The sequence below is a fragment of the Mesocricetus auratus genome, unplaced genomic scaffold (genome assembly GCF_017639785.1).
Source record: "Mesocricetus auratus isolate SY011 unplaced genomic scaffold, BCM_Maur_2.0 Super-Scaffold_100676, whole genome shotgun sequence".
Taxonomy (NCBI): Eukaryota; Metazoa; Chordata; class Mammalia; order Rodentia; family Cricetidae; genus Mesocricetus; species Mesocricetus auratus.
This window is the reverse complement of record NW_024429266.1, coordinates 35,618,437-35,632,845: the sequence shown is the minus strand read 5'-3', so window position 1 is coordinate 35,632,845 and position 14,409 is coordinate 35,618,437.

Here is a 14,409-nt window from a genome sequence, read left to right as displayed (position 1 = left end):
CAGCTGCAGAAGAGTGCCGCGGACGCTGAGCAGGTGGCCCGCCTGAGGAATGACAGTCTCCCCTTTGCAGTTGACCCTGACACTAGAGCCATCCATTGTGTCGTCCTCAGTCCCACCCTCTGCTCTTTTCAAGGCTTTGACAGCAAAGAAATAGGGATTCCGGTGCTCTCACCCCGGAGCTACTAGATAAAGAGCACAGGCTAGAGAGGACCCTCCAGGGATTGCTCGAGAGGAGAGCACATCAGCACCCTGCCTCCCTGAAACCCACAGCCCCTCAGCTAACCCCAGGACCACACCCCTCTCTTCTGTTCTCGCTCCCAGGTCACATCATCCTCTGGGCTTTTCTTTGTGGTCCTGGACCCCATCTCTGTCATGACTAGGGGGGGTCAGGCCAGTGGGGACCTGCCCAGACCTCTCTATGCTCCTGTCACTCAGGAGGTGGGGCCACAAAGGGGAACTAAAGAGAAGGAGGAGGAGACTTCTGAAGATGACCCCTATGCACACCCAAGCTGGAGTTCTCACACCTTCCAAGCCTTAGAGACCCCAAGTCAGGCTTAAGGGTACTGCAGTGGGGTCAGGGTTGGGAGGGTTCTGCCTTAGGGATAGTCAACCCCAAGAGCAGCTCTGGTGAGCCAGAGGACCCCCAGGACTCTGGGCAGCTGGGCCACGGCCCAAGCTGCAGATCTCTGAGATGGTCTTTGTCCCCTCTGCTGAGGACACGGAGGACATGTGGGCTACACCCTCCCATCTCCATGTCTTCCACACCCCTTCCTGACCATTGTGGTCCCAAGCCTTTCTTTCTCAGCAGGACAAAGAGAATTCTGGGCCCACGTGAACTTACCAGAGGTCAAGGGAAGGCAGGATCTGTCTCCATGGCGTGGACTGGGAGCCCTGGAGCGGCTGTTCTCCCTGCTGTGGAAGGGAGCCAGAGTCAGGAGAGGGGAGTGGGATCCCCATCCAGGGAGGGACGGTGGGGGTGCTCTAAGTAGCGGGACAGAGCACAGAAGAGCCCTCTCCTCTTTCTCTGGTAGAAGGCTGTCTGCTCCCCCTCATAAGCTGGGAAAGTCTGGTCTGCCAAGGGGGAGGGTAGCAGAGGGACTGGAGACCGCCTCAGAGAAAATTAAATTGCACTTGAGGGCAAATTCTATTAGGGAATAGAGCCTGTCTCTCAACAGCCTGTGTCCATTTAGGTGATTAGCTAGTTCCAGCACCTCCACCTAGGCCTGGGCCAGCTCTGTCCCTGTGCCTGGGATGCCAGGTGGGTGTCCTCTGGGGACCAGCATCCTTCTCTCCAGTGCCCTAGCCTGCTCTGTGAACAGCATCCCTCACCACTGCCAGTGGCACAGGGCCTTTCCAAGGTAGTGAGTACACTTCTAGAGCGCTGCCTGGTGGGTGTCATGGGACACATCCGAGGGGTTGAGGGGGTTTTCCATGGGGGGATTCTAACAGGGACCAGGGAGGTCAGCGGTTTCTGGGGAGACAACAGAGACGTGGAAAGGAAGAGAAAGCCACTGGTGGGGGGGGGATGGGGAGAGATAAAAATGAGGGGGTGGACAAGAGGAAGAACCCGAGTCAGTTGGAATGGGGACCATGGAGCCAGTGAGGAGGACCATGAAACTGGTGATCAGAAAACATCAAGCACAATGGTAAATTACTTAATGGAATATAACAGCAGATGGTAAAATAAGTTTATCTCTAAAATACGTTTTATAGCAGCACCATACACCTTGTGAACTATTGTAAAATTTCTTCCACATGCAAGGGTCCTACAAACACAGGGTTAGAAACTATTGAGTGTTGACTGATGTTCATGCTTTTCTCAATGTGATTTGGCCGAAGAGTCCAGAGCAGAAGTCCCTGCTGCACCTCTGGCCCCTGGGGCTCCTGAGGTTGAACAGTCAGTCACCTGAGGCTGCAGGTTGGTGACTTCCAGGCTTTAGTTCAAAGGGAGAACCCCAGGTTAGCCCCACTCAACCTTCAGCTCATGGAGTGGAGGGGGTGCTGTTCCTACCTGACACTGGACTCCAAGGGGTCCCCTCCATCACAGACTTCTGCCCCGTGCTTAGGGTGTAGGTTTCACACCTGGAGGTCTTGGGGTCCTAGGAGCTGGCCATTGGAGCGGATAACCTGGTACTCGGGCAGTGGAGGCTGTTCCGCTCTCCCATGATCTGGACTCTCTAGTCCCAGACACACCACAGAGCTGAAGAGTCACCTGTTCCCCAAGAGCACTCTCTCCAACCCCACCCCATCCCCGTTAGCAAGAGGCCAGCTCTCTCCCAGGGGTTCATTCAGCTGGCAAGAACATGTCCTCGGCAGGCCTTGGGGTACCTCTACCTCATTCTAGTCACCCACTCAGGGTCACCAGGGGTGACTTTGAGAAGGCCTTGAGGACTGCAGAGTCCCCTTAGCCTCACTTTTGTAAGGGCTCCATGCTGCAGCACTGGGCAGACGCCCAACCAGGTAGCCGCTGCCTTAGTCTCTGCCTCTCGAGTCAGCATGGAATTACTGAGCTCTGTCCACCCTTGGACACTGCAGACCGCCACGGTACCGGCCAGTTCTGAGCCCCTCTCTCTGCAGTCAGCCAGCTACAAAGGAATTGTCTTGTTCACTGTTCTGCTCCCAGCCCCAAGCAGGCAGCTCAACACACTATGGCTTCTTTGTAAATATTTGTTATGTGAATGAAGGAAGTAAATAAACATATAGACACTCCTCTAGTACAGCCCGAGAAGGAAACATCCAGGCATATCCTCATGGGTCTGCAAGGCCAAGTGGCATCCGCTCCCAGGACGGAGTAGCTGATGGTGGCTCTGTCAGTCCTGGTTAGGTTGTGGGACAGGTTATTGGGGCAGGCAGCTGGCTAGACAGTCACAGTTGTGCAGCTGTCAGGACCCTGCTTGCCTCTCATCTGTAACGGCCGATGGCTTTTTATATACTTGCTGCCCTCCTTGCAGCACTCCATGACTTTTATTACGTTCGCACATGGTCTCCTGTGGCAAGAGCTACAACGGAAAGAAACCTCAGAAAAATGCAGAAGCCGAGGCAGCGGGGGCCTTCTGCTTCACATCTTGATGGAAGTGAGCCTGGGGGTTTCTGCCTAAGAGCTGTCTCAGTGGGGCTCCCAGGCCAAGATGAACGCCTGCCCGTCCGCCTGCCCGCCCACCTGCCTGCCCACCTGCCAGTCCACCTGCCCGCCTGCCCGCCTGCCCACCTGCCCGCCTGCCCGCCTGCCCACCTGCCCACCTATCCACCTGCCCGTCCACCTGCCCACCTGCCCACCTGCCATCTTTCCCTCCCTCCCTCCCTCCCTCCCTCCCTGCCAGCAGTATTGCCCAGAGTTGGCCCTCTGGCCTATGTGTAGACACAGCAGGTGTCAGAGGCACTCTGTGTTCAGATATAGTCAGGATTATCTGCAGGCCCTTCTGTCACAGGACACCTCTCCCCTCAAAGATTTTCTTTGAATAAATTCAGTAGGTTTTGATTTTGCCCCTGGTTATATATTATACAAGCTGTGTGTGTGTGTGTGTGTGTGTGTGTGTGTGTGTGTGTGTGTGTGTGTGTGTGTGTGTGGGTGGGTGGGTGGGTGTGGGTGTATGTGCGCGCGCGCGTGGTTTTTCAAGACAGGGTTTCTCTGTGTAGCCCTTGGCTGTTCTGGAGCTCTGTCTATAGACCAGACTGGCCTTGCACTCCTAAAGATTCAATTGCTTTTGCTTTCTGAGTGCTGGGATTAAAGGTGTGCACCTCCACTATCTGGCTGCTATATAAGCTTCATATTAAGCATTTAACCTACTGAAAATACTTTCAAATGACTTTTGTGTCTGAGGTTACTTGGTCTTCTCTAAAAGTCATGATTCACAATTCCCCTTTCTAGAGCAGATAGTTGGTTTTTAGTGGTATCTATAATTTCAACTATTTTCTTATGGGACAAATATGAAATTTGGTTGCCAGTGACATGAGCATATCCTAAAGATTATGGGTGTGAATTCAATACCTTGCGACACTTTCTGTCACACGGAGGAAACCCTGGGAGTTTATGCTGTCCATGAGAGGTCACCTAGCAGCATTACACAGGTGTCACCAGTGACTTGTGTCTCCAATATTTTGCCCTAAAACAGAAAGTCCTCCTAAATTTGAGCTTTACCTGCAACTTGTCTTAATTAATAAACATATATGGACCAATAATATGGCTCAGTAGGTAAAGGTGCTTTCCTCCAAGGTTGACGACCCAAGTGATTCCTATACATGGTAGAAGGAGGTAGTTGACTCCTGTAAGTTATACTCACGCATGTATACAATAAATACATGTAAAAAGTGGTTTTACAGAGACATAACATAAGTAACACCATATAAGTAGTGTGTATATATGTAGATACACATGCATATACTTACACAAATTATATATAAGAGAGAGAGAGAGAGAGAGAGGGAGAGAGAGAGAGGGAGAGGGAGAGAGCAAACACCCACTATTTTGGCTAAACCTAGCCTTTGGCCTGCCCATGAGCTGAACACATTCACATTTATAACCCTGGCAAGAGCTGCAGAATTGCTATCCAGCGGAAGCCAGCCCAGACTGCAGAGTCACATGCAAAGAAAATGAGCATGGTTTGAAGCCATGGCATGGGCAGTGGCTTGTCAGGAAGCAGTCGGTAACTGAAATAGGCCACAACAGCATCAGATTAGACTGAACCTTGGTGTCAGAACAGGCAGTGGTTGGCAGGAGGAACCAACATTGTTTTAAAGAGTCTTCTAGAACATGTGGTTTCCTTGGTCACCTTGGTGGCTGAGGCAAAGGAAGAGAAATCCTCTCCCCAAAGTTGGACATTTCATTGACCAACTGTCCTTTCCCCTCGTGCCTTATTGTCTGGAACTAGTCACATGGCTCCATCTCCCTGCAAGGGGCTGGAACAGGGGAGCAAATGAACTCTGCCTCTGCCAGAATTATTGGACTTAATGTTCGAATTCTCAAGAGCAGCAAGTGCCTTCCAGTTCTTTGGGAAGCAGTAATCAGTCATTTGACTGGAGTATAGATTGTCCCCATTTTATTTTGTGATGGAAGAATTACACGTGCTTTGCAAATAACCCAACAGGAGAGTATTATGACAGGTGATTATACTTGACCCCTGGGAGGAGTGGCGGGGGAGCGAAGAGATCTGAGAGGGGGACTCACAAGTTCCACCATCCCACCTGAAACCAGGGAGCTGGTAGAGATGGCCAAACGGGCCGATGGAGAAACAGGTAAGCGTTAGAGCCGAGATGGGCAACCACACCCAGGCGGTACGGTGGAAGAGTGTCAGGATCCTGAGGACACAGGACCTCTTCCCAAGGACGGCAGAGGCTGGGTGCCCTTGTGCTGACTCTTCAGCAGCCCTTTCTTCAGGACTCAGCCCACACTCTCAGGCTGGTCTGCAGGTCCATTTTCTGTCCATTTGTGTCTTTTCTCCCTTACCTCACCATTCACAGCAACTTATGGGTGAACTCTCTGATTTCCTACAAGATCACCCCACCCCCCACATTGCCCACCAACCCTCACCTATCATGGAGAGAAGGTGACTGCCCACTTCTGAAGCAACTGTCATTTCTATTTGCATTCAAGTTCCTACAAGAATTATACGGGACTCTACAAGATGGCATCCTTCAGGACACAGCACCCCATAAATGTTACCTGTGAGAGTTACCAAGAGTTACTGCCCCCTCCCATCTCCCTCGGGAATAGCATGCTACAGCTGTCCTCTGGAAGTGCACACAGTTTCAGGAGAGGTGATTTGTAGGTAACAGTTTATTATTTGAACACAGCATCTGTGGTAGCTTCTTGTAGTAACTTTCAAAATATATACACAAATGCTTTGAAATTGTCCCCCCCTCCCCAACCCTAACACACCCAGAACATTGATTCTATTTGTTTCAGGGATCATGGTGACAAGAAATGTTGCTTGGGGCAGCAAGCTGGACAACAAAAGGAATTCTTCCAGAGAAACAGAACCAGCCACACCGAGTCCCCCTCCTACTTGGAAAGTGACAGTTTCCTTTAGGCTGGTAATCCACCATGAAGGCCAGTTTCACACTTGAGCTCTGAAATGGCCCACAGGGACTTGCTCCCGGAGTTGAAAATTAGAGCTCACCAGGGCAATTTGTTCATTTTATCACATGCCTCGCTGGGCTAGGACCAACCAGGGTTGAAACTGGTCTCTGAGTTTAGGAGTGGGCTGGATCTGGTCACCCCTGGTTGTGGGGAAGATTTGGCTGCCTAGACCTGGCTGCTGGCCCTGGTGTGTCATTTCCCTGTTGTGTCGTTCCAGATGGAGGCAGGGAGCACCTCCTGCCTGGCCTACCCAAGAGCCTCCTCCTGGGGTTTGTCCAGGGTGACAGCAACAGTAGGGTTAAGCACTGCAAATATTTTTCCCCAGACTGTGTTTTTCCATCACTCTTGTATAGATCCAAATTACTCGTTAAGAGCTAAGAAGTCCATGAACACTGGCCTTTACGTACATCCTGTTTGTTTTAAATATAGTTTTTTTTGAGAATTTCATACAATGTATTTTGATCATATCCATTCCCTACCCCAACTCTATTACCCATTATCTTTTTTTAAAAATAAAACACCACTAAAGAAAACGGACTCTACCTCCCTCAGAAGCCATCAACTACCCATGCTCCTCAGTTAGGAGTGGGAGGCTCATGAGCCCCTCCCATTTCATGCTAGAATTTGACAGCCGTGATCTTGTACAGGTTATGTGCAGACGACCACAGCTGCTGAGAGTTCATGAGTCCAATGGTCCTGTCCAGAGGACACTGTTTAGCTCTGGTCCTCCTCCACCTTTGGCCCTTATGGTCCTTGGACAATTTGACCAGTTGTGAATGTCACCATCCATTGCACAAAGAAATTTCTCTGATGAGTCCTAAGAACTGCACTAATCCATGGGTAGAGAGAGCTATAAATTTACAGGGCAGTTAGCTACTATGTCTACTTAGCAAAATAATAGTAATATGTTGTAGAATACTATTTTAACTATGCAAACGTGTTACATTTGTTTTTGCTGCAGAATATTACTTTAACTATGTGAATGTGTGTTACATTTGTTTCTGCTGCCTTTGTTAACATTTTGAAGATGTGTTACATTTGTTTATGCTGCAGAACATTACTTTAACTGTGTAAAGGTGTGTCACATTTGTTTATGCAGCATTTGTTTAATGATGTAAAGATGTGTTGCCTGAGACACTTGATGGGTCTAATAAAGAGCTGAACAGCCAATAGGTAGGCAGGAGAGGGATAGGTGGGGTTGGTGGGCAGGGAGAATAAGTAGGAGGAGAAATCTAGGCTCAAGAGAAAAGAAGAGAGGATGAGGGCAAAAGAGAGGCAAAAACCCTGTGCCAGAAGTCAAGCAGCTGCCAGCCAGTCATGGAGAAGTGAAAATAAGAAATACAGAGAGAAAGAAAGGCAAAAAGCTCCAAGGCGAAACATAAATAGGTTAAGTTATAAGAGCTACCAAAAAAATGAGCATAAGGCCGAGTGTTCATAATGAATAACAAGTCTCTGTGCCATGATTTGAGAGCTGGTTTGTGGCCCAGAAGAAAGCCTGCTACAGTAATAGGTTCATACCTGGGGCCTAACCACAACTGTTTTGTATAATGCCTTAATTTCTCATAAAATCCTTATTGTTTTTTTCTCCGCAAACTGACTTGGCAGTTCCTTAACTTTAAAACATTTAAAATATTATTTTATGTGTCTATGTATATGACTGCATGTATGCTGTTCACCATGTTCTTGTGGTGTCCAAGGAAGCAGAAGAGGGCATCAGATGTCCTGGAATAGGAGTTACAGATGATGGTGAGCAGCCACGTGGGTGCTGGGAATTGAGTTCAGGTTCCCTGCCAGAGCAGCAAGTGCTCTCCAACCCCAGTCCATTGATTTTTAATGCCTTGTGTAAATTTTAGAATGAGGTTGAGTACAACAAAAAAATAAATGCATGCAAACTTTTGATTATTGTATGATATTATATTTTAGATTAATTTACAATTTTCAAGTTTTGTAATCTTTCTCTTTTGGAGGGTTGGAGTGCTTGGGTTTGAACCCAGGGCTTTGTATATGCTAATTGCAGACTTTCCCCACTGATCTAAAGCCACCAACCCCTGCCTTTATAATCTTCAGCTCTCCATCCACAACCACAGAACACCTGTCCTTCGTAAGAATGCTATCTTTTTTCCATAGCCTTAATCCCCATGTGGGATGCTTGTTCCTTATTTCTTTACCTATTAATTAGTTTCCTTATCACTTTGTCACAGAGATCCCTCAGCTACCCTGCTTGCATGCCCAATGCCTGGGTGTTTACTGAGCCTACTTTACTGACAAAAACATCATTAACAACAAACAAGAAACCTGTAGTTCAGAAAAATTGAACTCCCTGTGCTCCTACAGGTGAGTCAGCCACAGGGCCATGATGGGTAAGAGGAGAGAGGACCAAGACAGGGAACTGAGGAGGACCTGAACTTCACACAGCAGAACTGGGGGAGCCAGAGACTCCCCCCAGGAAAAGGGTGAGTAGAGCTGAGGACGGAGTTCAGAAAAACTGGCTGGGCTGGCGGGAGAGGAGATTTGAGAGCAACAGCACAGGTGCTCTGCTGTTGTTGACAGTCCTGTCCCCACACACAGCCTGTCCTGTCACAGTGTTGTGTCTTTCCTTGTCTGCACTGAATGGGTGAAAGCAGAATCCAGCCCTTAGTGGGGCTATTTGCTCTGGGGATTAGAGGGCTGCTGACTTGGGTGGCAGGTTTCACCAGGTGTCCTTTGGAGGGTTCTGTGTACTGCCTATTTAAAACAACTCATGTTATTACACTTTTTGTTTGTTTTGTTTTGTTTTTCCTGAGACAGGCTTTTATTTTAATCCATTCTATTAATTTACGTTGTCTCGTACTGCAAGTCCTGCTTCTTCCATGTCTCCTGATGTCTCGCCAGCTTTATCATCTACTTCCTCTCTCCCCCTAGAAGTCCCGCCTACACCTCCTGCCTAGCTATTGACTGTTCAGCTTTTATTATACCAATCACAGCAAATACATCTTTTTTTTTTTTTTGGTTTTTTTGAGACAGGGTTTCTCTGTATTGTTTTGGAGGCTGTCTTGAAACTCTTGCTCTGTAGACCAAGCTGGCCTCAAACTCACAGAAATCGCCTGCCTCTGCCTCCCGAGTGCTGGGAATTAAAGGCGTGCGCCACCAACACCCGGCAGCAAATGCATCTTAACACGGTGTATAAATATCCACAACAAAAATCATTAGAATTTATTATTAATTTTTTGCTAACACATGAAAAACATACATTTAAATTGGCAAAGTAGCACAATATTCCTCTCTGTATTCCCCTTGAATTTATGTGTATTCCTATCAGTATGAGCTTTTTTAAAAGTTAATTTCTGTGCACACACACACACACACACACACACACACACACACGTCACAGCATACACATGGAGGCCAGAGGACAGCGTTTGTGAATTGGCCCTTTCATCTTGTCGAGGCAGTCTCCTGACACTGTCCAGTGTACTCCCGGCTAGCTGGCTCACAAGCTTCCAGCATTCCTCCAGTCTTTATTTCCTGTCTTGTTATAGGAATGCCGATGGGATGACAGGCCCACACCCCTGCATCTTTTTTCTTTTTAACTGTGTTCTAGGCAGGGATCTAAGATCATCAGACTTGAGTGGCAAATACTTCTATCTGCTGAGACGATACCTAACCTGGGCTTTCTGTTTTATCACATAGACTCTCTGAGTACATGCTTAACAAACACCTTTATGAGTAAACCTCCCCATGTCATCAATTGCTTTCTTTAAAAGTGACTTTTTTGTTTTTTAGAATTCTGCTGCAGTTATAAGTAGGTCTTAGGTCAAGGGTTCTCTTTTGTAGCAAGCTCTAAAGAGCTGATGTTGAAATATTTGCTCTTAAAAATCATATCTTTCGGTCTCTAAAGATAAAAAAAACTAAAAAAAAAACAAAAAACAAAACAGGTTTTGTTTTTTTCATCAAGGAAATGAAGTGATGAACTCTAATTAAGAAAAGATTTTTGAAAGACAGAAAGAGAAATGAGAGAAGCAGAATTTCATGCCCTGGAGTCATTTCCAGACCTCTGACTTTTAGGGAAAGAGGCACACATGCTTTGGGCTTTAGGACACCAGTGTGAGGGCTCCTGGATGAATTCTGATCTCAGATCTCCTTGGTACTAACTCCCCCTGGCTCCTCTGGATGCTTTTGTAACTGAGTGTGAAGGGGTAGATGTTGCGGTTTAATCTTTTTGTACACTGTAAAGACATGTCTCTGCCTAAGGAGCCTCTGACTGGTTTAATAAAGAGCTGAAGGAACAATAGCTAAGCAGGAGAGAACAGGCAGGACTTCCAGGGAGAGAGGAACTGGAGAAGATTCTGAGGCCCATGGGATTCACCAGCAAGACACAGGGAGTCAGACATACAGGAATGAAGGAGAGGTAAAAATCCATGTGGCAGAATGTAGATTAATAGGAACAGGTTAAGTTATAAGAGCTATTGGGAACAAGCCTAAGCTAAGGTCAAGCTTTCATAATTAATAAATATCCGTGTCATTACTTGGGGACTGGTGGTCCAAAGAAAGTCCAACTGGGGGCTGGAAAGATGGCTCAGAGGTTAAGAGCACTGACTGCTTTTCCAGAGACCTGAGTTCAATTTCCAGCAATCACATGGTGGCTCACAACCACCTGTAATGAGATCTGGTGCCCTCTTCTGGTGTGTAGACATACTGTATACATAATAAATAATAAATAAATCTTAAAAAGTTCAACTGGAGCCTATAGGAGCTCTGATATTCCCAAGACTTCCTGCACTGGTCGCCACTGTTTGTCAGGTGAGCTATCCTGCAATCACCCTGTAGAGCCAACTTCTGACTCCAGGGGCTAGGTCTGTCACTTCTGCTGGGCATTTAAGCACAGTTGCTCTAGTGAATGAAGCTTTAAGAAGTCTGCTGTTCGTATGCAGCAGCCTCAGACTGCTTTAAACAACTACTCCTTTAGTATCCTTGCCAACTCCACAATGACCAAGGAGGCCACTTAGTTACAAAAGGTTGCAATTAGACAGTTTCTAGAAAGACATGGAGAGGTGGCTGGCTGGCTCTTTCAAACGAACTAGCGGTTGTCCAGTGTCTTTTTCTCATGGTCAATTGCAGAGTCAGGCTTGAACTTGACTTTGCAAACGTAACCGTGTGTGCTATGTACCTGAGGTCATGGGGTTTTACACTAGTTACTTAAAGATAAAGATTATTGAATACAGAATCCACACTCCTGTGGCACATTCCTGAAGAACCACGGAGCTTGAGGAGCACTGTTGTTTAGTGCTTTAAATCAAAGGCTTTTGAGAGCAACATCAAAGACAAGAAAGATGCTTTTCCTTCCACCAGAGAGATGGCCCAGCAAGAGATGCTATTTGCTACCAAAGCCTGAACCACATGGTGAAGGTAAAGATGCCAGTGTCTTCCTCCATCATTCTCCACCTTATTTTTATTTTGAGACCCTCTCACTGAACCTTGAGCTTACCCCTAGTTCAGGAGACGAGCTGGGCAATGAGCTCAGAGGACCCATCCATTTCTCCAGCACTGTGATTCCGGACCGTGCTGTGCCTGACTTTCTGTGGCTCTGGAGATCAGCACTTGGGTCCTCATGATTGCATGGCAAACGCTTTGCTGACTGACCAGCTCCCCATTCCAGCATGTACAATTTTAAAATGGTTTTTGGGTTTGTTGCTATTGTTGAGGCTTTATAAAACAGATTTACTTTTGTTTTTCTTTATATCTATTCCTGTGTCCGTGTGGGATGTGGGCATGTGAGGGCTGTTGCCTGAGCTGGAGTTACAGGTGGTTGTGAGTCACTGTTTGTGGGTTCTGGGAACTGAACTCTAGTCTTCTTCAAGGGTAGTTAATACAAGCTCTTAACACTGAACCACCTCTGCAGCCTGTTTGGTCAGGGTTTCAGTCTGGCCTTGAATTTGTTATCATTTTACCTCTGGCCTCTTGAATGCTACAATTACAGGTGTGATTCCATATCTGGCTATGTTTTTAACTATCAGTTAAGCATAATTTAAAATCTAAACCCATTAAATCTACATTTGTATTTTCTTTCTTTTTTGCATTAGATTAAGATATAATTTAAACTGGGCAGTACATCTTTCATCCCAGCACTCAAGAGACAGAGGCAGGTAGATCTCTGTGGGTTCAAGGACAGCCTGGTCTACAGAGTGAGTTCTGGGATAGCCAGGGCTATGCATAAAACTCTTGTCTCAAAAAAAACCCACAACAATAAAAAAAGTCTATTTTGGTGTTTCTATGAAAGTAGGATCTTCGCTGAATTTTCCAAGTGATATGCTTGGCATTATTGACTGAACAATTCTTCCCTTCTTAGGGCCAAACTCTGTGACCATCAGAAACTTTGAGATAGCTGGGAACTTGATGGAGACATCATAAGCAGACTCAAGTTGGATTAGTGTTCAGTCTCTCCCAAGCCTGAGACATGCTTCTGTGGTGGATGGAGGCTTCCTGACAGACTCCAGTAAGGACTAATCATGCCACAGGGGTGACATGGAGGGTTGGGAAGGTCAGCAGGCAGCACCCAAGGTCAGTTCTTCTCCAGAAGAGCCTGGCAGTCTAGGGAAAAGTTCATTGCTCTCTGCAGGGGTGAGGTCACAGGTTGGGAGGTGAGTTTCTCCAGATGAGGTTCATAGATGACAGAGTCTTGCTCACTCAAGCTCCCTCCTAAGCCCCGCTGTCTGCCAGTGCCTTGTGATTTCGAAGTTCTGTCTGTGACCCATGACTGGTGCCTCCTGGTTTAGCAGGCAAAGAAACCTAGACAGGTGCCAGTGAAGGGGACCAAAAAGACTTGGCCCTCAGACACCTGCAGCTGCCAGTTAACCCACTTTCTAGAGTGATCTTCCAGAGAGGTCAACCATGCACATTACAGTGTTCTCAGGACTTTACTCATTCTTCGAGCAGAGTGGAAATCCTACCTTCTGCCTCTGCAGCAGCCTTCCAGCAGAGGCATTTGGCAGTGTGACGAGGGTAGGGATGCCAGGAAAGCCACACCTGAGGAGATTCAGGCAGGTAGCTCGAGGCCAACTATGGCAGATTTGTGGAGATCCTGCCTGGTGTTGATATGGGAGTTCCCCTTTCCCAACTGTCCTGCAGTTCCATCAGGATACAAAACAACTAGGCTGTGGTTTCCTTCAGCCAAGACATCCTTTAGGAGGGGCTGTGGCCAGAGTGTGAAGTGCCCCCAGTCTCATGGATGTGTATATTTGGTCCCCAGATGAGGTGCTGTTTTGGAATGTAAGGCCTGGCTGACAGACATGGGTCACCAAGGGTTACAACCCTTTCTAACCGCAGCTCTGCTTCCTCGTCTGCTAAAACGTGAGGAGCCCATCACTTGTTCCTCAGCTCTCCCACCTGGACGGATTGAGGCTGAGGCAAACATTTCCCCCTCTTGTTTCTGTTGGGAATTCTGTCATGTTATTGAGAAAGGCATCTGATACAGAGGGTCAACAGGGCAGGGGCAGTCCCTCACATGGACTTGCCGTGGGCTGGTGAATAAACCACTAGGCATCGGAAGACCTGGGTGAGGGCCTGCAGGTGCAGCCTCATTTTTGTGATGGGGAAGCGGATGGCTACAAGTAGACACCAAAGGTCATGCCCAGCTGCCTGGTGACCTTCAACACCTTCTGACAAGAGTCCCTTCCCTATGGGCCTCAGGCAGGGCATATCTACTCAATAGGACAAGAACATTAGCAAAGAACCCTTTCCTGGAGGGTGTCCCCACATGCTGCCAAGGTCACATGACACACACATATGCTCTCATGTGGTCTTCTGGTGGGGCCTGGAGAAGCCTGCTGAGTTCCCCTCCTTCAGAGCTCGTTATCCCTAGATCCTGCTCCCACCTCAGTCTGTAACATCAAGGACCACATCTGCCCTCTTTAGCGTCCTGATTCTAGCCTACCCCAGCACAGGAAATCCTGACAGAAAGATAATATTGATTTTTGTATTTTGTTTTATAGCAACAATTTTTCTTTGTTAGACTGGGTATGTGCTTTCTCTTCTGAGTGTACATTTTCGTATTATTTACTTTTTATGTGTGTTGGTATTTGGCTTGCATGTATGTCTGTGTGAGGGAGTCAGATCCACTGGAACTGGAGTTACAGACAGTTCGAGCTGCGATGTGGGTGCTAGGAATTGAACCCGGGTTCTTTGGAAGAACAGCCAATGATTTAACCCACTGGGCCATCTCTCCAGCCCCACATTTTCATATTTTCTTTGGTGGCACTTCATCCTTCAAAGCCCAGCTTGGATGTCACTTATAGGAAACCCTCAACTCCTAGAATATGAAGTGCCAGGCAGGTGGGTTTCTCTCCCATCCAGCAGCA